General features: G+C 41.1%; 1 pseudogene; it reads left to right on the top strand.

Annotated features, from left to right (window-relative positions):
- Positions 1 to 3,569: 3,569 nt before the first annotated feature.
- LOC118818055 lies at positions 3,570 to 23,421 on the top strand (annotated as a pseudogene).
- Positions 23,422 to 23,624: the final 203 nt, after the last annotated feature.

The following is a 23,624-nucleotide window of genomic DNA, read 5'->3' as shown; positions in this document are numbered from 1 at the left end:
GTGAACAACACCCTGAGATACTTAAACTCCTCCACTTAGGTTCTCTTCCCTTACCTGGAGGGGGGCATGCCATCCTTTTCTGGGAGAGGACCATGGACTCAGATTTGGAAGTGCTGATCCACATGCCAACTGTTTCACACTCGTCTTCAAACTCCTCCAGTGCGCCATGCAATGGAGCCAAAAGGACATCATCTGCAAAAAGCTGAGACGCCATGGTCTGGCCTTCACACATAATGACCTCCTAATGCCTTGACACCTTGTCCATGAATATTACCAACAGGGGTGGAGACAAGGTGCAACCTTGATGGAGTCCAACACCCACACTGAACAAGCTTGAGTTAATGGTGAGTTTATTCCTCCAACACAAGAGATTAAAAGCTGATGTCAACTAACTTGAACGAAATACTGGTAAATTACCTAAAACACAAGCTCACTCCTAACACAAGACATTATATCACAAATTAAAACACATCACACATGTGGTAGTAATGTGTCAATTTCAGCCATATTGAAGGCTACCTTTTAAGGCTTAAGATCCTCCCCCAATTACGCCAGCTGGGATTCTGATTGGTCGGAGGCCCCATGGCAGAGAGCAACTTGTGAAGGGTGAAACCTGGGCTTTATTCAGCCCTGTCAAAACATAGCAAAACATTTATTTAAACGGACACGCTCTGTGTTGAACAGTCTGTTGTGTTATGCAAGTGTTGCAGCTAAGAAGGTCATTTTTGGCATTCTTTTTGAAGAATTTTAGGAGCCTGATTTAAAAAGACTTAAAAATACTTAAGACAAACGTCTTCTAACTTCTCCAATTGTTGTGCGCATCAAGCTGCAGCAGCTGCATTTGTAGAGGCCTTTATTAAAATCCATTCTGTGCACTGCTTTTTGAATACGGTGGGGTTTATATACTTGGAGCTGCTGACTGGGTAACACCTCTGATGAGACACTAAATGCACCTCAAAGCCAGTTGCACACCGGTTTGCATTGTTTTTGAGAAAACATGTCATTCAACCTGGAAACCATAGCAAAACAGTGCACAATGTTTTGACATTGAACGTATCCCAGGAAAGAGAGAGAGAGAGAGAGAGAGAGAGAGAGAGAGAGAGAAAGTGAGTGAGAGAGAGAGAGAGAGAGAGAGAGAGAGAGAGAGAGAGAGAGACAGAGAGAGAGAGTGAGAGAGTGAGAGAGAGATAGAGAGAGAGAAAATATGTGCTTGCATGTAACACGCCCACCCAAAAGAAAGCAACTCTATTTGTGTTTCAAGAACTTAAAAAAGTGGGAGTGAAATGTGTAATGAGCCCCCAAATGTTACGACCCCATGTTGTGTCTAGGGTGCTGTGGGATCTCTCCCCAGATCTGTCGCCAAACAAAACACCAGACCTTTTAACCGGTAAACCAGCTCATGTTTATTGTTATGACAAGGGGCTAAGTTGAATGGGGGGATGACTTCATGGATGCGCATAAGCCTAAAATAACAAACAAACACAGCTATAGATAACAAAACTAACTGACCTGAAAAGAAACAAAACAAAACATCAAACTTCCCAAGCGCCTATAAAAACAGGAGAAAAGGGATAATCAGAACCAAAAATGTTCAGAGTCTATTAAAGCTCTCACAAATTCAACAATCAAAGCAAAAAGAAGCAGAGTGGCATAAAGAGAGCCCGGCTGGTGTGGACAGGTGTACTTCCAGGTCACGCCAGAAGGAAGAGAGCCCTGAACATCTCTTAAGACGGTGGCTTGACAACCTCCTATACCCCCCCAGCAACCCAGAAGGATAAGCAGTTTAGAAAATGTGTGTGTGCGTGTGTGTGTGTGTGTGTGCACTCGCGTGTGTGTGTGTATGACAAAGACAAGGCAAGCACCTTTTCATTCACTGCGGTCTTTCAAAGTACTTTGCAAATAAGAAAACACAAACGTAATTCAAATTAAAATTTAAAAAGATGTAGCAAAATAGAAATTAAAAACATCAATATAAACAATAGGTTTAAAAAGAGAGGAAATAAACATTTAATGAAAAATCTGATTAAAAAATTAAAATATGGTAATAAAGTGCCATTATAGTATGGAACAACAGTAGAGCTATCAGGCTTTTAAATTGAGCTGAAAGCTGCTCAAATAGGAACGTTTTTTAGCCTGGATTTAAAAGTGTTCAGTGTCAGGGCTCTTCTAATGCTCTCTGTCAGCTGGTTCAATTTAAGAGCAGCATAGTACCTTCTCCGTGTTTAGTCTTCACCTTCGGCAGGGCTAACTGACTCCTAATGACCTGAGAGTTCTGCATGGCTCATATCACTAAAGCAAATCGGATAAATATGAACCAGTAATAGTACCTTTTTGAAGAAGGACCCTTTGAGATCACATCCAGAGCATGACCAAGGCAGTTTGTGCTCCCAGTCACATGGTGAGAGTCCAAAAGAGTCCGATATGGCACAGATGTCCCTGTAGTTATTGAATAATAAGTATGTAATAAGCTTTAATGGGTTAACTAAGCCATTTTAACAAAGTAAGATCCAGTTGACGGAGAGCATTAGCAGAGCCCCGACACTGGGCACTCATCCAGGCTCAAAACATTCTATATGAGCAGTTTCAGCACAGTTTAAAGCACTGTTAGCATTTCTAGCCCCTTTTCCTCTGTAACGGCACTTTAAAAAAAAATTCTAACTTTTAATTTTTTTATTTGATTATTTAACTATCCTAATTTAATTCCTAATTTGATTTTAAATTTAATGATTTTCTCTCTTAAATGAACGAATCAGATGTCATCATGCAGACAGAAGTCATGATGATGGTAAGCGTGTTGGTTGGTTGGCTTGAGAGTTCTTTGCGCAGAGGAAGACACAAATCGTGAGTCTCATGCCAATACTGTGCAAGTTAGCAACACTGTTGTAGATCAGCTTAGAAATGTAAAAAAACCCAATGTTGATTCGTTTTTACATAAATGATTTATTTCTTCAAAGGCTTTCTGATTAAGGTGTAAAAATGTCCCTAAAAGTTCCAACTTAGTTTTCATGTGAATTGAATGCCTTTTAAAGGGAACGTATCCCAGGATGTGTAGGGTGCATTGATGCAAATGGAAGCCCAAGCACGACACACCAATATGAAGCCTAATGAACCAGCACAGGCCTTTTAGCAGACAGAACACAACGAATGGCCAGTCAGAGATTTTAGAATAGCCTCTATTTAAAATTGTGATTGATAAACTTGTCACCTTTTTCAGTTCTCAAGAGTGTACATGTCTATACTCAAACCATTTATACTGTACAATTTTGTCATTTTTATGTTTGTAATATTTCTATATGTTGCTTTGGCCATTTCACTAAATGTGACTTTAGTGACCACTGGTTTGAGGCACAATATTAGCTGTTCCACACCTTATTTGAATGCCTGATTTTCAAATGTAGATGCATATAGCACACATAGACAGCATGGACAAATATATACATTTTTAAAGCAAGCTTCCCAACACTAGTCATAAGAGACTTACTCATCTGTTTAACCAAAACATTCACCTCCTATAGAGTCTAGCAGTTTAAACCAGTTCTACTGTTTACATTGTAGGGGATTGGTTTAGAGAGAAAAGCCTGGAGAAGGAAGGAGGAGTGTATTGGAAGATAGAAAGAACATTAAACGATCAGGTGGAACAGAAGAAGTACAGGTAGAGCAGAAGAAGCACTTAATGAAGAGATGGCGAGGAAAATTGAAGAGAGGGGTCACTGGAAAAGTAAAAGAGAGTTCCTTCTGGCTGTGGCTGGGAATGTGGTGGGCATGGGGCAATGTGTGGAGGTTCCCCTACCTCTGCTACAGGAATGGGGGAGGTAAGTGCGTATATGCATATTAGGTCTATTTACAATTTCTGTTTTACTTTAATTAAACTCTTCTATAATTTTGGGGTGATATACTCAATACAGCATCAAGGGACCTACAGTTAACCCCTTGCATGGCCATGGGCCAAAGTTTTATTACACACTTCTATAACCTATGAATAGCTCCACCTGTTTGCATTGAAGCATTTGTAGTTACTGAATAATAAACCCTAGGATGTAATAAGTCTAAAATTTTAAGAGGTTAAGGGATTCTAGACATACAAATTCATCAGCATGTTGCTTTACTAATACAAAATGCTGTGATTGTGATTCATTCATATAAGCCCAAAGACATGTATGCCATGTCACTGGTGTGTTCTCAGGGGTGTTCCTGGTGCCCTACCTGATGTTTGTGGTGACATGTGGAATACCCCTTTTCCTTCTGGAGACAGCTATGGGACAGTACACACAAGAGGGGGGCATCACATGCTGGCGTCGTGTCTGCCCATTGGTGGAAGGTCAGTGATACACATTGGATGGAAACTTTACTTGAGTCTTATCACAACTTATCACAATATCAAATTTCAAGAGGTTGAGTTAGAGTTTTTTGTTGCTGCAGGTATTTTTTCCATCTCATTTTTAAAAATATCGTCACTGTGCAATGAAAAACATGTATCTCCATTTTTTTGCGATTTTTACTTTTCTGCATCATTTGAGCTCAGCAGCTGTCCTTTACATTGTGTGAAAATTTCATGATGATTGGACCAATAGAAATGCTCCAAAATTGCTTAGAATAAAAACTTTTTCCATTAACTTACATTGAAAGTAAAGAACGTTTTTGCCTTCTCCTGTAAAGTTACTATTGTGGAGATGCTTGTTTTTCATTGGACAGTGACGATATGCTATATACACACCACTTAAAAAAATTTAAAAGACTTGAAAAACTTCCTATTGAAATAAGAAACATAAATTTTAATGTAAAAGTGAAATATTTGCTCATTACAGATTACATTGATTTATATATCACATTTACTCCCCCTGGCTATTCTCAGAAGGGAATTTACCTTGTATGACAAAAGGTACACTTTTTACATATAAATGGTGGTGGGCGTGGGCAGATGGTGGGAAAACACAGCAGTGTTGTGCCTGTGTAAGTGTAGCTGGCCGTTCTGCTTCTGCTACACCCACGTTGTGTGTTGCAACAAAACTATATTTACGCTAAAAGTTCACCTGAATGGATCTGGCCTGGAAATAAAGGCACATTTTAATGTTAGTATGGAAGAGTGGCTTAGTGTGAGATGAACTTTCAGTATAAATAAAGTCAAAAGTCAAAGTCAAGGTCACCTTATTATCAGTATTGTAGTTTCTCCTGAATGTGGTGCTACATTTAACACAGAACAGCAGGAGACCACAGTGCAGGCAGAGAATAAGTACAATAACCACAGATAAACTATACAAATACTGTACAATAAACTCTACTGTATTATATTATTATACAGTAACTATACAAGCCTGATGTTGGTCCACAGCAGCAATAACAACTGTGCTTGTATTTTTATCAGTGCACTATCACTATCACTCAATAATAATCTTTTATTATATGACCACAAAAACTGATAAAACTGCAATGTACAGATCAAAGTAACTGCCCATGCATGTAAAATGACTGAGGTTAAAACTTCACATTAAAGACTAAATATAGTATTACTATATCAGTAATATACAGTGTACATATAGTCAGTGTATTTGCCCTGCAATAAAGGCAAATTTAAATATTTAATTATACTATTGAGATTGAGATTCATCAGACCAGGTTATTATTTTCTAGTCTTCAACTGTTCACTATTGGTGAGCCTGGGCTCACTGCAGCCTCAGCTTTCTGTTCTTGGCTGACAGAAGTGGAACCTGACCTGTCTTCTGCTGTTGTAGCCCATCTGCTTCAAGGGTCGACATGTTGTGCATTCTGAGATGCTTTTCTGCTAATCACAATTGTACAGAATGGCTATCTGAGTTACCGCAGCCTTTCTGTCAGCTGTAACTAGTCCGGCCATTCTCCGTTGACTTCTCTTATCAACAATGGGTTTCCACTCACTTTTTTTTGTCTATTTGCACCCATTCTGGGTAAACTCTAGAGACTGCTGTGTGTGAAAATCCCAGGAGATCAGCTATTTTAGAAATACTCAAATCAGCCTGTCAGCATCTACACTCATGCCACGGTCAAAATCAGTGGGATCACATGTTTTCCTCATTCTGATGGTTGATGTGAACATTACCTGAAACTGCTGCATAAAATCATGCAGATATGGGTCAGCAGTTCCATGTATTGTTCATATCAGCCATTAGAATAGGGAAAATGCGATATCAGTGTTTCTCATATATATATATATTATATATATATATATATATATATATATATATACTGTAGGACCACCTGCACATTGCACCCATATGAACTTACTGGACACTCCATTCCAAAACCATGGGGAATAATATGGAGTTGCCCCCCCATTTGCCATTATAACAACTGCCACTATTTTTGGATACTTGGATGGTTTTCTGCAACCTGCAATGTTGAAATGTGTGTCTTTTGGTATTTGAGCCCATTTAGTCAAAAGAACATTTGTGTGGTCAGGCACTGATGTTGGAAGAGAAAGCCTGACTCACAACTGACGAGGGGTTGAGGTCTGAACTCTGAGCCACTGAAGTACCTCCACACCAAACTCATCAAACTATGTCTTCGAGCTATGGAGCTCAAATTCTGCACAGGGACACAGTCATGCTGGAACAGGAAAGGGCCTTCCCCAAACTGTTGCCACAAAGCTGAAGGTTAAAAAATGTCTTAGTATGCTGTAGCATTAATGATACCATTCACTGAAACCAAGGGGCTGAGCTTAATTCCTGAACAACAGTCCCAAATCATTATCCTTCCTCCACCAAGCTTTAGTGTTGCAACTATGCGTTTTGATAGGTTGCGTTCTCCAGGCATCTGCCAAATCTGTGATTTATAACTTGAGAGAACGTGTTTCTGCTTCTCCAGAGTCCAGTGGTGGCAAGCTTTACACAACTACCCTTCAGCGCTTGGCATTGCACATTTTGATCTCAGGCTTGTGTGCAGCTGCTCAGTCATGGAAACCCATTTAATGACCCATTTAATTTCAGTATGACCTATTCTACTGCCAGTGTTTGTCTAAGGAGATTGCAAGGCTATGTGCTTGATTTTGTCCACCTGTTAGCAATGGGTGTTGCAGAAACACTTGAACTTAATAATTAGCAGGGGTGGCCACATACTTACCACATACCATAGAGTGCATATATATTATTTATATACATGTGTATATTTATATACAGAACACTGAAGTGACCTTATTTTCAGTTGTCCTACACAATATTTTCCTACACAGTTCTAAATGGTCACAACAGCCAAAAACTGCAAGACAAGACATCCTAGATGAGCCCCTATACATCACGTTTCTTGGCTGAGTCAAGGGGGTTTGTAGGTTGTAAACATGAGGCAGGTGTGGATAGTGTTGTGGAAGAAGGGGTGACTAAAGACAGGAGAGACTGCTTTCCATGAACTGCCAGGTACAACATTACATAAAATAAACAGTTCCAAGCATATCAGGTTCTTCAGTCAGTATTTATACTGTACAAAGCTATAGCTAGCCTAGGGAGTATAGCCATAGATGGCACTAATACTACCTAAACCTAACCCTAGTGTTAAATGAAAACAAATACCTGTTCTACCTCACTGAAAACCAAATAAAATGCAGTGACCACCCTTTTATCCAGTGTATTTAACATTGGAACTTCCTACATGCCCTGTTATGTACAGGTGCTCCTATGATAGCCTGCACTTTTCCCTAGGTTTAAAAGCTGCCAAAACATGACAGAAAAGTCACTTACAGTCACTCAATTAAAATAACCGTTTCATGAGCAGTGCTTCTTAATAAGGTTTTAAACCAGGAGCAACAAAACCCAACACAAGCACCAAGCCTGAACTGCTGCCAGGCCTAGGGTTTGCACATTGCATATCTCAACTCAGAGTAGAAATGTGCTATATGGCTAAAAGTATGTGGACACCAGAGTTCAGGTGTTTCAGCCATACCCATAGCTAACTGGTGTATAAAATAAAGCACATACCCATACAATCTCCATAGACATACATTGGCTGTAGAATGGGGCGTACTGATGAGCTCAGTGACTTTAAATGTGGCACTGTCTTAGGATTGCACTTGTGCCAGTTTGTGTCAGTTCATGAAATTTCCGCCCTGCTAGATCTGCCCTGGTCAACTGTAAGTTCTATTATTGTGAGACAGAAGTGTCTAAGAGCAACGGCAGTTCAGCCACAAAGGCGGTAGACCATGCAAACTTGGTTGGATGCTGAGTACCAAAGAGCTTCCTCTGTTGCATCACTTACTAGTTCCAAACTGCATCTTAAAGCAACATCAGCACAAGAACTGTGTATTGGCTGCTTCATGAAATGGGTTTTCATGGCTAAGCAGTGGCACACAAGCCTAGGATGAGCTGGAGTGGTGTAAAGCACCACTGAAATGATGAATCACACTTCACTATCTGGCAGTCTGATGGATAAATCTGGCTTTGGAGGTTGCCAGGAAAACACTACCTACTGAAATGCATACTGCCACCAGTAAAGTTTGGTGGAGGGGGTATAATGGTCTGTTTTCCAGGGACTGGGCTCCTTAGTTCCAGTGAAGGGTAATGTTAATGCTTCAGTAAAGACTTTTTAGACAATTACATGCTTCCAACTTTGTGGCAACCGTTAAGGGAAGGCCCTTTCCTGTTCCGACATTTTGTGCACAAAACGAGGTCCATAAAGACTTGATTTGATGAGTTTGGAGCGGCACCTCCATCCCAGCAAACACCTTTGGGATTAACTGCAACATTGACTAAAATGAATGCCTTCTCAACCAACATCAGTGCTGAACTTCACAAATACTTTTTTTTGACTGAATGGGCACAAATTCTCACAGGCATGCTCCAAAACCTTGTGGAAAGCCTTCCTAGAAGAGTAGAGGCTGTTTAAGCAATAGAACATGAGAGGGAGTGTATTAAATAACGTTATTAGCGATAACACACTCCTCGAGTGCTCTATTGCTTTTATACAACAGTTAAATAAATAAAGTAATAAATTAATAAACTGGGTCGTGAACGCGGTGGTTAATATGTTTTAATGTTCGCAGTTCCTTCACCAAATTATAGTTCCTTAACAAGCAGCGTCACAGTAACGAGCTCCGCCCACTTGCTGCACAGCCAGGAGTTCATTCCCCAGCTCAAACACTAAATTCCGAAACTGTCATCACCACTGAGCAGCTTTTTTGTTTATTACGGCAGTTTTATGGCTCAGTCTGATTTGGTCAGACTCTAAAGATCAGACTACACATTTGGCGAATGGTATGGGGTTCATTTCTGGCTGATTCCAGGTTGTTTAGCTGTTCTTCAGTCTCAGCTGCCAACTGAAAAGCTGCTCAGTGGTGATGACAGTTTGGGAATTTAGTGTCGTCTCATCTTCAGACTCTGACTGGCTGTTGTCAAATGTGATCTTAAAAGTGTCCATTTTTCTGTTTGTGCGCAAAGTAAGAAGTACAAACTCGTCAAACTCGTTGCTTAACAACAGTGTCTTAGCGGAGTGATACAGTGATGTTATGGCGAAATATCAGCGCGGTTAAAACGCCTCTCAACCAATCAGCTTGCGTGGCCAGAACTGACTGTTGTATAATACAGCTATAAAGGGCTGTAGGGCTTTCTAAGACTACTCCTTGCTCTGGGCAAAAGCCTGGCGGACTGTTTCCTCTCCACACTGCTCGCATAGTGTCCCGAACTGAGCGTGCAGCCTTGGCCAATTACTAGCCTGAGATTTCTTTGCGTAGCATGAGAGCTTGTGAAAATTGTGAGTCTCGTGCCAAAACCATGAAAGAAAGAACACATGGCTACGTGATTGTACAAATTACATGTGTGTGTCATCATTAAGAACAAAGCAGACAGCTATAGGCATGAATAGATTCTCCATAAAATGCGCAATGGGGAAAAACACACAAGGGGAAAAAGAACAGAAGCCAAGTGCCAACTACTGCTTGTTAGAGCTATTAGCCTATAAACTGGAATATAGCTTTGCTTGATAATCATTTTAAAGCCCAAAGACATTACTTGAAACTGTGTAGTATAACGCTGCTGTCGGAAGAAAACCTTGTATCTCAATGTTTGTCGTTTTTCAGTTTCTGACATAATTTGAAAATGCCTGTTGCTCTTTACATTGTGTGTAACTTTCATGATGAATGGACCAAAAGAAATGGCTGCATTAATGGACCAAAAGAAATGGCTGCATTAATGGTACCAAAGGGGAATATTCCACTCTTATAATCACAGTATTAAACACTCAAATGAGTAAATAAAGCAGAGCACTACACAAACCTATCTATCCCAGTAAAGTTCAGTGCAGACACATATTCAAAACATAACTGAAATAATACTTATGAAAATCACTATTATCTCTGCTGTATTCATCTCCCTTGAATTTCATTGAAATCCCAAATCTATATGCATTACTATAAAATTCATCACAGAACGGCATGAGAGTAAAACACCATTCAACTTGGTCCAAGTTATCTCAAAAGGAATAGTCTTAGTTACATCATATCAGGCTTTGTGAAAGAACAGAAGCTGATCAGGCTTCAGCTCCTTCTTGGGTAATATAATGTCATATGTGACTTGCCTCCGACTACGAAGCACCCTTTTTATCAAACACACAGCTTACCCAGCTTCTAAAATAAACCAGTTAATACATCACTACTTTGTCCTCCTCTGTTATTTATCCTAAAACAGGGAAAATGAAGACTGTGACCTTCTGTTATGTTTGTCTGTAAAAGTATTTGAGTGCTGCTTCCTGATCATAGACTTTCTGTTTAAGCATGAGTGCTCTAGTACGACCTTGAGGGACCAGCTGTGTCATGCAAACTAGACAAAGCCTTTTTCTTCTGACTTTTAGGAAGTATGTACTGAAACCTTTTCTGCCTACTAGTTGGGTCCCACGGTCACCCCAAAGTGCACACCACTGTGCATATAAAGCTTGACTCACTGCTTTAAGTGGATCATAATGGTAGAACGTTGTTTGCTCCTCTCTCATCACGGTGGTTTATTTTCTGCTCTATGAAGGGAAGATCCTCTGAGATAATGCAATCTTTGATAGCATAGGTGTTGGTATGGTGTAATGGGTAACACCTCTGCCTTCTACGCTGTAGACTGGGGTTCAAGGCCCATACACTGTACACTAACACTAACCTCACCTACCTGTGTAAAATGATGAAAAACTGTTGCTCTGGATAAGAGCATCTGCCAAGAGCATTAAATGTTTATGTAAATCTTGCTCCTGACATGTCTGCATGTCTCAGAGTTATCCGTAGACATCAAGGTGGGGTTTTGTCACAGTATACATGAATGGATTGTTGTCTGTTCAGAGGAGGAATGGATGGCCTATCAACCAACAGTCGAGCTTGTTGCAGACATTCCAATTCAATGCCAAGAATTTAAGCTAAAAGGCAGGATTTTACCAGCAAACGTAGCTGGAATCTGAGACAATACAGCCCAAAGGGAGTTCCCTGAAGGTCCCTGTGTTTTGTTCAGGTTAATAGCTGTTCTCCTTGTCTCTGGCCAGCCATGAAGCAAGGCAGAGCAGGTTTATTTACATAGCACCGTTCATGAAGTGCAGTCATTCAAAGTGCTTTACAAATGATAAAATACAAACATAATTCAAATTATACATTATTTATAATATACATAAGTCAATAATTCAAAACATATTCAAATATGAAAGTGACATTACAAGGGAAGAGAGCTGTAGAGCCACCAGTGTTTTAAACTGAGCTGAAAGTCTGCTCAAATATGCTTTAGCGACAGAGCAGGTACTATTTGGGTGGTGGATCATTCTCAGCACTGCACATTCTCTAACACTGATGTGGTGGTGATGTGGTAGTGCGTGTTGCACTGGTACGAGTGGATCAGACACAGCAGTGCTGCTGGAGTTTTTAAACACTGCGTCCACTCACTGTCCACTCTATTAGACACTCCTACCTTGTCAGTCCACCTTGTAGATGTAAAGTCAGAGACGATAGCTCAACTGCTGCTGCACAGTTTGTGTTGGTCATCCTCTAGTCCTTCATCAGTGGTCACAGGACGCTGCCCATCGGACGCTGTTGGCTGGATATTTTTGTTTGGTGGACTATTCTCAGTCCAGCAGTGACACTGAGGTGTTTAAAAACTTCAGCAGCACTGCTGTGTCTGATCCACTCAGACCAGCACAGCACACACTAACACACCACCACCATGTCAGTGTTACTGCAGTGCTGAGAATGATCCACCACCCAAACAGTACCTGCTCTGTGAGGGTTCATGGGGGTCCTGACCACTGAAGAACAGGGTAAAAGGGGGCTAACAAAGTATGCAGAGAAACAGATGGACTACAGTCTGTAACTGTAGAACTACAAAGTGCACCTATATGGTAAGTGGAGCTGATAAAATGGACAATGAGCGTAGAAACAAGGAGGTGGTCATAATGTTATGCCTGATCAGTGTGTATCAACCAAAGCTTTGTCAAAAAAGTAGCTTAGCGTGATTTCATGTCAGTGTGACTTCTTGAGCCTCTTCTTTAGGTCAACCATTCTAGCAGTTTCATCAAGGACAAAGCCACAAGGAGCAAAATTTTGGTTGGTGCTCTGCTTAATGTGCACATTAAGCATGTTGACGGTGGCATAACAAGACATTCCCTGGCCCGTATGCAAAGTTTTTGGACAGGGCCCCCTTAATATAAGACACAAACAATAGCAAGGTGAGCCAATGTCACTGTGATAATGGTAGAAATTATTAAACATGTGTAAACATGTTTGATCATGTTTCATCATGGATACATTACACATGAGTGGACATTTCAGTTTAATATTAGCCTCTGTGAAGAGGAACACATACTACATAAACTCAGCCCCACACATAGTCACCACAGTGCTGAAAACATTTTTGAAAGTGACTTTATGCATCAGGTGAAGAGAACAGATCTAAATCAGTGGCCCAAAAATATTCAACCTAGTTTGGTTTAATGAAGAAAGTTCAATATAGTTGAAACTTTTTATGACTGAAAGCATGAATAAAAACAGGTCTCTGCACCACCAGCCTCAATCGTAGGCTGATGTTCAATTTCTCTAAACACCACTGAGCACCACTCAGTGTTTTGCCGTTGCTGCTCTAAATTAAACCCACAACCTGACCACAAAAATCCATTTATTGTCTGGTACATCCACTAACATACTAGCCTACTCAGAAGTTTGTGAGCGCTTAGTTAGCTGATACCAAATTTGATACATTCACTAAATGATGTCAAAAGTTTTATTCTATTCAGTCTATATGAGCAGAGTCTAAAATAAGGTTAAGCTTGGTGTTAATCTGTGCTTTCCCTATGTGGAATAGCTGTGTGGCCTGGCACAGCCAGTGTGTGGGTCTTAAAATTGCTAAATTACAAATTAGTAATTCAAGAAGCAGTAGTGATTGACAGGCCTCCTAAAACACTGGGCCTGTAAGCAAGTGCGTATGTCTGCATAGCAACAACTATGGCATGTCATCCATATTTGTTTCAACCAGCTTAACTGTTCCATCCTAACACAAAAGCAAGCAACAGAAAAAAAGCTGGAGAATCCCTTAGAATTATTTCAGGCCTTAAAGACTGTTGAATTATGTCTGTGAAGAAGGGCCAGAACCATAATTGTTTGACCCGTGTGTAATTCCTCACCAGGTCTTGGCTATGCAGGTCAGATTATTCAACTCTATGGCATGTGCTACATGATGATCCTAGCCTGGGCATTGTTCTACCTGTCCTTTTCCTTCAGCTCTGAGCTACCCTGGGCCAGTTGTGGCAACACCTGGAACACAGGTATGTAACGAGGCCATGGTTCATTTGACGATCAAGGTTTAGATACTATCACAGTCAGACAATATTGAATCATTTCAATAGTGGTACCAGTGTGTGTGGATATGTGTGATTCTGCTTTTCTTTAGATGACTGTAATGTTGTTGGAAAGAACCAGACTTTCAACTGGACACAGCAAACCAACTCAACATCAGCTGCCACTGAATTCTGGGAGTAAGTGGAATAGTTGGTGAAATCCACTGAGATGACAGTTTATCATGTACATCTACCATGCAGGTACACTTTGTTGGTACTGTTGGACTGTAGTCCATCTGTTCCTATGCTCAATTTGTCAGCCATCCTCTAACCCCTCCATCAATTGAAAGCGACCACTACAGGACAACTGCCAACTAGGTATTGTTTCCTTGGTGGAACACAGGAGTGTAATAGGCCCAGCAGTGTTGCTGGGGTTTTAATCACAGTGTGCACTTTATTAGACAGACATTATTAGACTTTATTAAATAATATGTCTCGTTGATACACCTTGAAAGTCTACAGTAAGTGACTAAAGCTAAAGTTTCTCCATGCAGAATTTGTTTTAGGCATCATCTTAACACAGGACCACTGTAGGATACAATCTTTTTTAAGCTAAAAAAAGTCTTTGCTTTAAAAGACTAGTTCTTTCACATTTGAAATCCTGTCTGCCTGTTACACTGGACCCACACCAGTTTGCCTACCACTGCAACAGGTCAACAGAGGACGTCATTTCCATGGTGCTCCACACTATACTGACCCATCTGGCCTGTCAAAACTCATCCGTCAGAATGCTGTTCATTGACTTCAGTTCAGCATTTAACACAGTGATCCCCTCCAAGCTGATCTTAAAGCTTAGCCAGCTTGGTATCAGCTCATCTCTGTGCAGTTGGATTCTGGACTTCCTGACTGACCTCAGTCTGTTAAGTTAGACAAACTCTTCTCCTCCCCCATCACCCTGAACACTGGCGTGCCACAAGGCTGTGTGCTGAGCCCTCTTCTGTTTTCCCTGTTCACCCATGACTGTGTTCCTGTTTATGGCTCTAACTCCATAATCACGTTCGCGGATGACACCACGGTGATAAGTCTGATCAGAGGTGACGATGAGATGGCCTACAGGGATGAGGTGCAGCACCCGGCGGCATGGTGTGAGGATAACAACCTGGCGCTCAACACCCAGAAAACCAAGGAGACCATAGTGGACTTTAGGAGGGGCAGGAGCCAGGCACACCCCCCATGTACATCAGCGGAGCTGAGGTAGAGCATGTCTGACTTCAAGTTCCTTAGTATCCACATCTCTGATGATCTCACCTGGTCCCTAAACTCCTCCATCATGGTCAAAAAGGCAAAACAGTGTCTTTACTTCCTACAGAGCCTCAAGAAAGCTCACCTGTGTCCTGGGATACTGGTGAACTTTTACCACTGTACCATTGAGAGCATCCTCACAAACTGCATCTCAGGGCGGTTCGGCAACTACTCTGCATCTGACTGCAAAGCATTCTAGCAGGTGGTGAAAACTGCCCAAGGCATCACAGGTGCCCAGTTACCCTCCATTGAGAACATGCTGCCTGGGCAGGGCGAGGAACATCATCAAAGATGTTGCTCATCCTATCCATGGACTTTTCACCCTCCTCCCATCTGGCAGGCATTACAGAAGCCTCTGCTCCTGCACCAGCAGGCTCAGGAAGAACTTCTTCCCTGAGGCTGTGACCCTGCTAAACTCCTCACCGCCATTTTAAGTATTATTGCACTATTTATATTTGCACCAACAATTACTGTACAAGTTTACTCTGCATACTTATCTTTTACATATGCTGCTCTCACAAGACATACTACCTCATTGTATGCTCTCCACTCACTCTGTATATATGTATATTATATTTATACTTGAATATCTATTTTTTTTTTAATCACTACATTGTCCTTCTGCACTTTATATGTAAATAATACTGTATTGCACTTCTGGTTAGATGCTAATTGCATTTCATTGGCTCTGTACCTGTACTCTGCACAATGACAATAAATTTGAATCTGATCTAATATGATTGAACAATGCTGCTGCACCTGATAGACACTGGCATATCATTAACATGCTAGAGTTACTGTTAAATGATTCACAATCCTAATAATATTTGGTCAGCAGTCATATTACGGTTTTGTGGCTGACAAATTGTGCCTACTAACACATGAGCTACAGCCAGTAATTGTACACCTTCAGAGTGCCCCTATATGGTAAGTGTAGCTGCTACAGGGGTCAACGTGTAGGTGTAGCTAATAAATGGGCAACTTAGTGTGTGTGTATCCATGTCATCAAGAAGGAGCATTTTAAGTGGAACACTAAATATAGGCCTAAAAACAAAATGTGATTGTAAATCTAGAAGTTTAGACCTTCAAGTTGTTAATGTGCATGATTCCCTACCATAAGAGAGACTAACTGCTCCTTGCAAGAACACGCTGGTTTACCTGACTCTATTCAAAAATACAAACCAGGCCAAAACTTGTCTTTTGCATTGAGTTACACTTTGATTACAGCTTTAAGCTCTCTCTTGTCAGGCGCAGAGTCCTGTCTATCTCTAGTGGCATTGAAGAGGTGGGCAAGATCCACTGGGAAATTCTCCTGTGTCTGGGCGCAGTGTGGATTATTTGTTATTTTTGCATCTGGAAAGGAATCAAGTCAACTGGCAAGGTGTGTGTGTGTGGATGTTTCTCAAGACTGATCAAGAACTTACTTTGCCAACATTCTCCATTCTTAAATATCTGTGATGCATTCACTATGCATACATAAATGAGGTTTAGAACATTTACATATGTCCTGACTACATTTTTCAGGTGGTGTACTTCACAGCCACATTCCCCTACGTGATGCTAATGGTGTTGCTGGTTCGAGGGCTGACTCTGCCTGGAGCGCTGCAGGGAGTTGTGTTCTACCTTTATCCTGACCCCTGAGCGACTGTTGGATCCACAGGTACACTTTCATTCATTGCAACTAGACAAGGAGCTCATACAGAACACTGCTGCAGGCTAAGGCACTGGCATATGATTAACACTGGGCAAAAAATAGAAATAGACAACAAAGGCAAGGAAATATTTATAAGCAATATTCATGATGCACCTGTCATATACCACCAATTCAAAGAGCTTTACAAATGAGAAAAAGATTATTCAAATTAAAATTTTGAATCATGTAGGAGAATAAAATCCCAGGCCTACTTCATGCTAAGGCTTATTATACAGTAACTACAGGGACTTCAGGGCAAACTGACTCGGTTATTCTTGGGTGATAGAAGTGTGGAATCAAACTTTGGGCCTGCCAGTGGACCCTGGCTATTTAAGAGGTTAAAAGAGAATAAATCAAACATCATCATCATCATCACCATCTTAAACCCCTTAATCCAGATAGGGTCACAGTAACAGTTGGGAGAGAAAAGAATCCCAGATGACCAAATCCGGGGCACCCCAACCCACTACCAGGCAAACTGGGAGATATAATCCCTTCTGTCCTGGGATGACCTCAGAGTCTCATCCCCATAGGCTCTGTCTGGTAAGTCTCCACCGGGAGGCAGCCAGGGAGCATCCTAATCAGATTCCTGAACCACCTCAACTGGCTCCTCTCAATGCAGAGGAGTAGTGGCTCTGCTTTGAGCACCCCTGGATGACCAAGCTCCTCACCCTATCAAGTAGCCACCCACCCTGCAAAGATTGTATTTGCGATCTCATTGTTTCAGTCATGACCATAGATGAGGGTTGGGATGTAGCCCGACTGGTAAACAGAGAGCTTTGCCTTATGGCTCAGCTCCTTCTTTACCACTACAGTCCAATACAGAGAACACGTTACTGCTGCCCCCTGTCCCACCCTGTGGCTGATCTCACAATCCCTCTTCTCATCGCTCGTGAACAAGCCCCCGAAATACTTAAACTCCTCCACCTGGGGCAGATTCTTTCACGTTACCTAGAGTGAGCATGCCATCCTTTTCTGGGCTAGGACCATGGACTTGGAGGTGCTGATCTGCACACCAACTGCTTTACTCTTGCTGCAAACTGCTCCACACATAACACCCTCCTGACCTCGTCAACGCCTTTACACCCTGTCCATGAATATCACAAACAGGAGTGGAGAAAAGGCACAACTTTGGGGAAGTCCAACACTTCACATTGAAATAGCTTGACTTAAAGCTGAGTACACAGACACAATTCTTTCTACGGGAGTAGCAGCCCTGGCACCCCATACTCTCGGAGTACCTCTCACAGTATATTTCAGGGCACACAGTTGTAAGTCTTCTCCAAGTCTGCAAAACACATTTAGTCAGAGTTGGCAAACTCCCATTCCCCCTCAACAATCTGCATGAGGGTCAAAAGCTGTTCCATAGCCATGACTAAATGCTCATGGTTTCTCCTCAGTCCAGGTTCAATTATCAGTCGAAGTCTCCTTTCCAGCACCTTGGCATAAACTTTTCCAATACACTCTATTTGCTTGGGTCTACTAGGTCTAACCACCATTCTTCCCTGCCATCTGATTCAACTTACAACCAGATGGGGATTGGTTGACAGCTCAGCACCTCTTTTCACCCAAGTCTCCAGAACATATGGTCCCATGTCAGATGAAATGACAACAATGTCAATCATTCTCTTTGACCCAGGAAGCTCTGGTACCAAGTTCAGTTATGAATGTCCTTGTGTTCAAACTTGGTGTCCACAATCCATGACTAGCACAGTAATAATTCACTATTCCAGTTTAGATCAGGCAGGCTGTTCTTCCCAATCACCCCTCTCTAGGTTTCCCAGTAATTGCCAACATAAGCACTGAAGTCTCCCAGCAAGACTGTGGAGTCTGTAGGCAGGGCACCTTCCAGAACCCCACCCACTCACTCCAAGAAGGCCATCACCGGACATAATGGCATCAACAAGAAGGCTATCTATAACATTTTGAATCAACTACTAGTACACATTGTGGGTGGACTTCCTTCAGACATAAATACTTTACTAAAAAATTAAAGGTCACATTATATTTCTCTCAGATATACAGGTTTTGTGTTCTTAACAAAACCAGACAGTTGAAGAATAAGAAAAAGGAATTCATGCCAGGTTAAACGTCAATTTCAGGTGGCATTTCTGTTATTTTGTCCAATATCAGTAAATCACAGACAAGAATGCTTCTACAATATATTTAATATAAGGCGGTGTAATGCAATATAAGAAGTTGTAAGGTGTTAGCAACCAAATTTATCTGTGGCTTATGTGTAGGTGTGGATGGAGGCAGGTGCTCAGGTCTTCTTCTCCTACAGTACATGTGTTGGGATGCTGACTGTTTTGGGCAGCTATAACACATACAACAACAACTGCTACAGGTAATTCCTACTAGGGATGTTTGGCAATGTTTATTAATACTACAGAGAGATTCACTCGAAAGAGGCCCTGAATATTCTGCTGTAACTCCTGTTAGGATGAAGCAATCTGAACCAAAGAAATATGCTACATACCTTGACGTATATGTAATCGAATACATTACATGCAATGCTGGAAGTGATCTCTGTTTTCTGCCAAAAACGTGAAGGGGTATGGGGGTATGCCCCCGGAAGTTGCAAATGGGGGTTAAATGTTGTGATGACTGTCCGGTGCCTACCTCATCACTCTGACGCAGGGGAATCCCAGCTTGTTCGAAGCTCCATATACTGAGGAGCACATTGCACATTGTTTTGTTCAGACTGCTTCGTCCTACCGAGAGTTATTACAGAATATTCAGGGCCTCTTTCAAGTGAATCTCCCCATATAAATACTCCTAAGTAGTACTCCTAACAACTACTAATCATGTCTATGCCATATTGTAAGTTACCTCTGTTAAGTCACTGTGCATTTGTGTCTTTAGGGACTGCTTCATGCTGTGTCTGCTGAACAGCAGTACCAGTGTGATCGCAGGCTTTGCTGTATTCTCTGTTTTGGGCTTCATGGCTCATGAACTTGGCAAACCTATAGAGGAGGTGGCAGAATCAGGTACTGTAGCATTTAGGGCCGATTTCCCAGTCAGAGGTCTAGTGTAGTTCTGGACTACATTTTAATTTTGATAGAGAAGGTTCATTCAGAACACTGTGTAGTCCAGGACTAGGTTTCCAGTCCTGGAAACTGAGCCATAGTGTTTGGCACTATTTTGAACAAATATGAAAAAAGAGGGAACTAATTATTAATACTAAAAAGAAATCCTGTCTCCTTTTGTCTTTTCAGGACCTGGTCTAGCTTTCATAGCATATCCACAGGCAGTGGCTATGATACCTCTGCCTCAGTTGTGGGCCATTTGCTTCTTTATTATGGTCATTCTCCTGTGTGTGGACACACAGGTGCATAGACAAACCCCCACACACATAAACTTATACTCATACCCATTACCTGGTTCAGATTCTACTATGCTTCTGCTTTGTTTCTTGCCAGTTTATTGCAGTGGAAGGGATCGTTACTTCAGTGACCGATGTGTTTCCCCAAGTGCTGCGGGGGCCCAGACGCAGAGAGATCTTTCTCCTTCTCTTTTGCTTCTTCTGCTTTCTCTGCCAAATCACCATGGTCACAGAGGTCAGAGAAATAAAACAAATAAAAAAAAAAATTAAATAAAATAAAAAATAAGGGGAGAGTGGGAAAGTAGAGACTGCAAGTATTAAAATTGGTGAAATGTGTGTCAAATTAAGAAGATTAAATAGGTTCTTATTAAAATTTTCATAACCATGCCTTGAAATTATATGTAAAGCATGCTCCCAATATGTTATTCATATATATATGGTACTCTAGGTAAATGGGAGAACAGAGTGTGGGTGAAAATGAATCACTTGGTTGCAAAAAACAAGTGAGTCTTAAGTCTTAACTCAAGTCTCGAGTCTGCAGGCAGTTATGAGTCACTATAGACAAGTATCAAGTTGAGTCTTGAATCAGTATAGACATATTGTGTTCCAAGTCCTATGCTCTGACTGCTAAACAGGTCACTATGCATTCTTCAGCAAATGTAGTGCCATTTTAGTACAGACAAGTCCAGTGCTGAATCAATACAGGTGAGTCTCAAGTCAAATCCTGAGTCAATACAGGAAAGTCTCAAGTTGAGTTACGAGTCAGTCAATATAGGCAGATGTTGCTATCATTAATGTAGCCTATTTAGCAAAAGTAGTATATTGAATGGCAGTATATTACATTGTAATCCATTAAATCAAACAATCAAACGTTATTATTATTATCATTATTATTATTATTGTATTAGGGGTCTATACCAAATATATTACTTTCAGTAAAGTTCTGATGTGCCTAAGCCTGGAAACAAACCCATTTACACAAAAAGTAATTGACTGTAGAGAGTCCCGTCTGCAGCCAGATGTCCCTCTTGTTCTTCTCTGGGTCTCGAGTCTTTTCAAGGCTCAAGTCAAAGTCAAGGCCAGTGAGGTTTGAGTCAACATAATTTGAATCAGACTCGAGTCCACTCCCCTAGTGTGTTGTGTCCCTGATTCTGAGAAATGCTTGGACCCCAAGAATTGCCTTTTTAAGCTTATTTTTTCTGTCTATACTGTTGTGCTCTGTCCCAAAGGGTGGAGTGTACTGGTTTCAGCTGATTGATTACTATGCCTGTAGTGGAGCCTGCCTCTTGTTCCTTGCTATATTTCAGTCCCTCACCATTGGCTGGATCTTTGGTGGGTTACACATCATCCTCAGGCACAGATATTCCATGCACAAACACACTATTCACAAAAGGACATCCAGAGCCAAATGTCTGATCCACATATACTTTGACACATACTAAAACCGGAATATATGACAATAACAAGGTACAGTGTGATTCAAAAAGATTAATCCGATTTCAAAATGACTTATTTCACTTGTAAATCATTACAGAACAATGCAGTAAACTGTAAATGGTTAAAATGAGCATAAAGTTTATTATGTAATTTTCAAAGTGCTCAATATGAACCTCCTCCAGCTGTGCGGACAACTTCAACACCATAGTGTGTGGGGTGTCGCTGTACTCACGGCTCTTTCAGTGCGGTTTTGGGGATCGTCCAGTGTTGTTGGGAGTGGCACACAAACCGAACCCTTAATGTACCCCCTCAAAAAGAACTCACACAGCATGAGACCTGGTGATGCTGGGACCTTTTTTCTTGGACCTGTTGGTACCAAAGACGAATGCTCTGAGCTGTTGCAGGTTCACTGCCATACCAACAGTCAGAAACTCTATGACCCCCTCTTTCAGTTGGATTGTGATTGGTTCCTAGGTGCCTCACGGTTGTAAAAATATGATGCTTTGAAATTGGATGAATCTTTTTGAATCACCCTGTATTATAGCATAGTGCATAATGTCTTCACACATTAGCCTTTGTAAGTATCTATAATACTGTATATTTATTACTATGTTATAATCTCCACCGTCACGTTGTCTTGCCCTCCACAGGAGCAGAACGACTGTGTGAAGTCATTGAGGATATGACTGGGTCATACCCTAACTTCATCTTTAAACTGTGCTGGAAATTCCTCACCCCTTTTGCCTCCCTCGTGAGCCTTTACTTTTTTTTCTATTTTTAAGCAACTTCATATAGGAATGACAGCCTGAACAAACTAGCCAACTTTATTTAGCATCATAGAGCATGCTCAGTCTAACTCCCTCTTTCTGCTTCTCCTTCATTACTCCTCACTCTCTCCCCCTTTTGAGGTGATGTTCATCTACTATCTGGTGGAGTTACAGCCTCTGACGTACAACCGCTGGTACGTATATCCAGACTGGGCGTATGGGCTGGGTCGGCTGCTATCTCTCTCCTCTATCTTGATGGTGCCCGGCTGGGCGCTAATCCGCTTGGGAACAACGGAAAGGCAGCCTCAAACAGGTGAGGATGGACAAGCAAGAGGACAGATAATGATACAGTTTTTAATATAAAAAACTTAAGCTTGTTGTTGGTGTTGATACCAACTAGCATCTCCATAATGGCAACTTTACAGAAGAAATTTTCTTTGCTTTTTAATGTAGACAGATGCCACTTCAAGCAATTTTAGAGCATTTCTATTGGTTCATTGATCATGACGTTTTTTTTTGTTTTTTTTTTGAGATTCATGTAAGTTAAACGCAAGATAAGCTTATACAAATCATTTGCGGTGGACTATCCATGATTTGTGTACTTTGTCCACCACTGTGTTTAACAAAGAAAGTTGAAAGTCAGTTTATTCTCTCCATTGTTGGTAATAGGGTTAATCGTAGAACCAGGGTGAGGGTTATGTTTAAGTTTTTGGCTGAAGTCTAGGGTTAAGTTTGGTTAAGGTTTGAGGTTGGAAAAAGCTGAACAGTTGGGGTGGACTTAATAGATCATTAATAGAATGTAAGTCAAATGCAAGATAAGCATCAATGAAGCCATCACAGCGGGTTATACAACCAAAAGTTTATCAAAATACTGAAAAGCGAAAACACTGAAATACATCTAAGCTACTGATCTTAAAGGAGCACAGAATCAAGCAGCTCAGGAAGTGTTTATTTAAGTCTAAATATTTACAGGAAAGAGAATAACATAAACAAAACTTGCATTTTTTACAGCGCTGGATTCATCTATGCAGCCCCGACCAAAACCTCCCCCTGACCCGAAAACAGAGGAGCAAGACACAGGAAGTGACCTCAGCTACTGAGATGGAGAACTTGATGTAGTTTGTTTATCAACAGAATAAATTCTCAAAGCATCAGATCTTTCTGTTTTCATTATAACTCGGCAGCTTTTATCACATATTTTTATTTGACAGTAATATTATGATAGCATATTAAGATCATGCACCTCAAAATAGTCACAACAAATAACTATTCATAAGACATAGAAGGAGAAAGAAGCAGAAGAAAAGAAGACAGCACATTGAAGAGATGGACAATGAAGGAAAATAGAAGAAACTGA

The sequence above is a fragment of the Colossoma macropomum genome, unplaced genomic scaffold, assembly GCF_904425465.1.
Source record: "Colossoma macropomum unplaced genomic scaffold, Colossoma_macropomum, whole genome shotgun sequence".
Lineage (NCBI taxonomy): Eukaryota > Metazoa > Chordata > Actinopteri > Characiformes > Serrasalmidae > Colossoma > Colossoma macropomum.
Note: the sequence above shows the minus strand (reverse complement) of the source record. Positions and strands in the feature narration are given on the sequence as shown.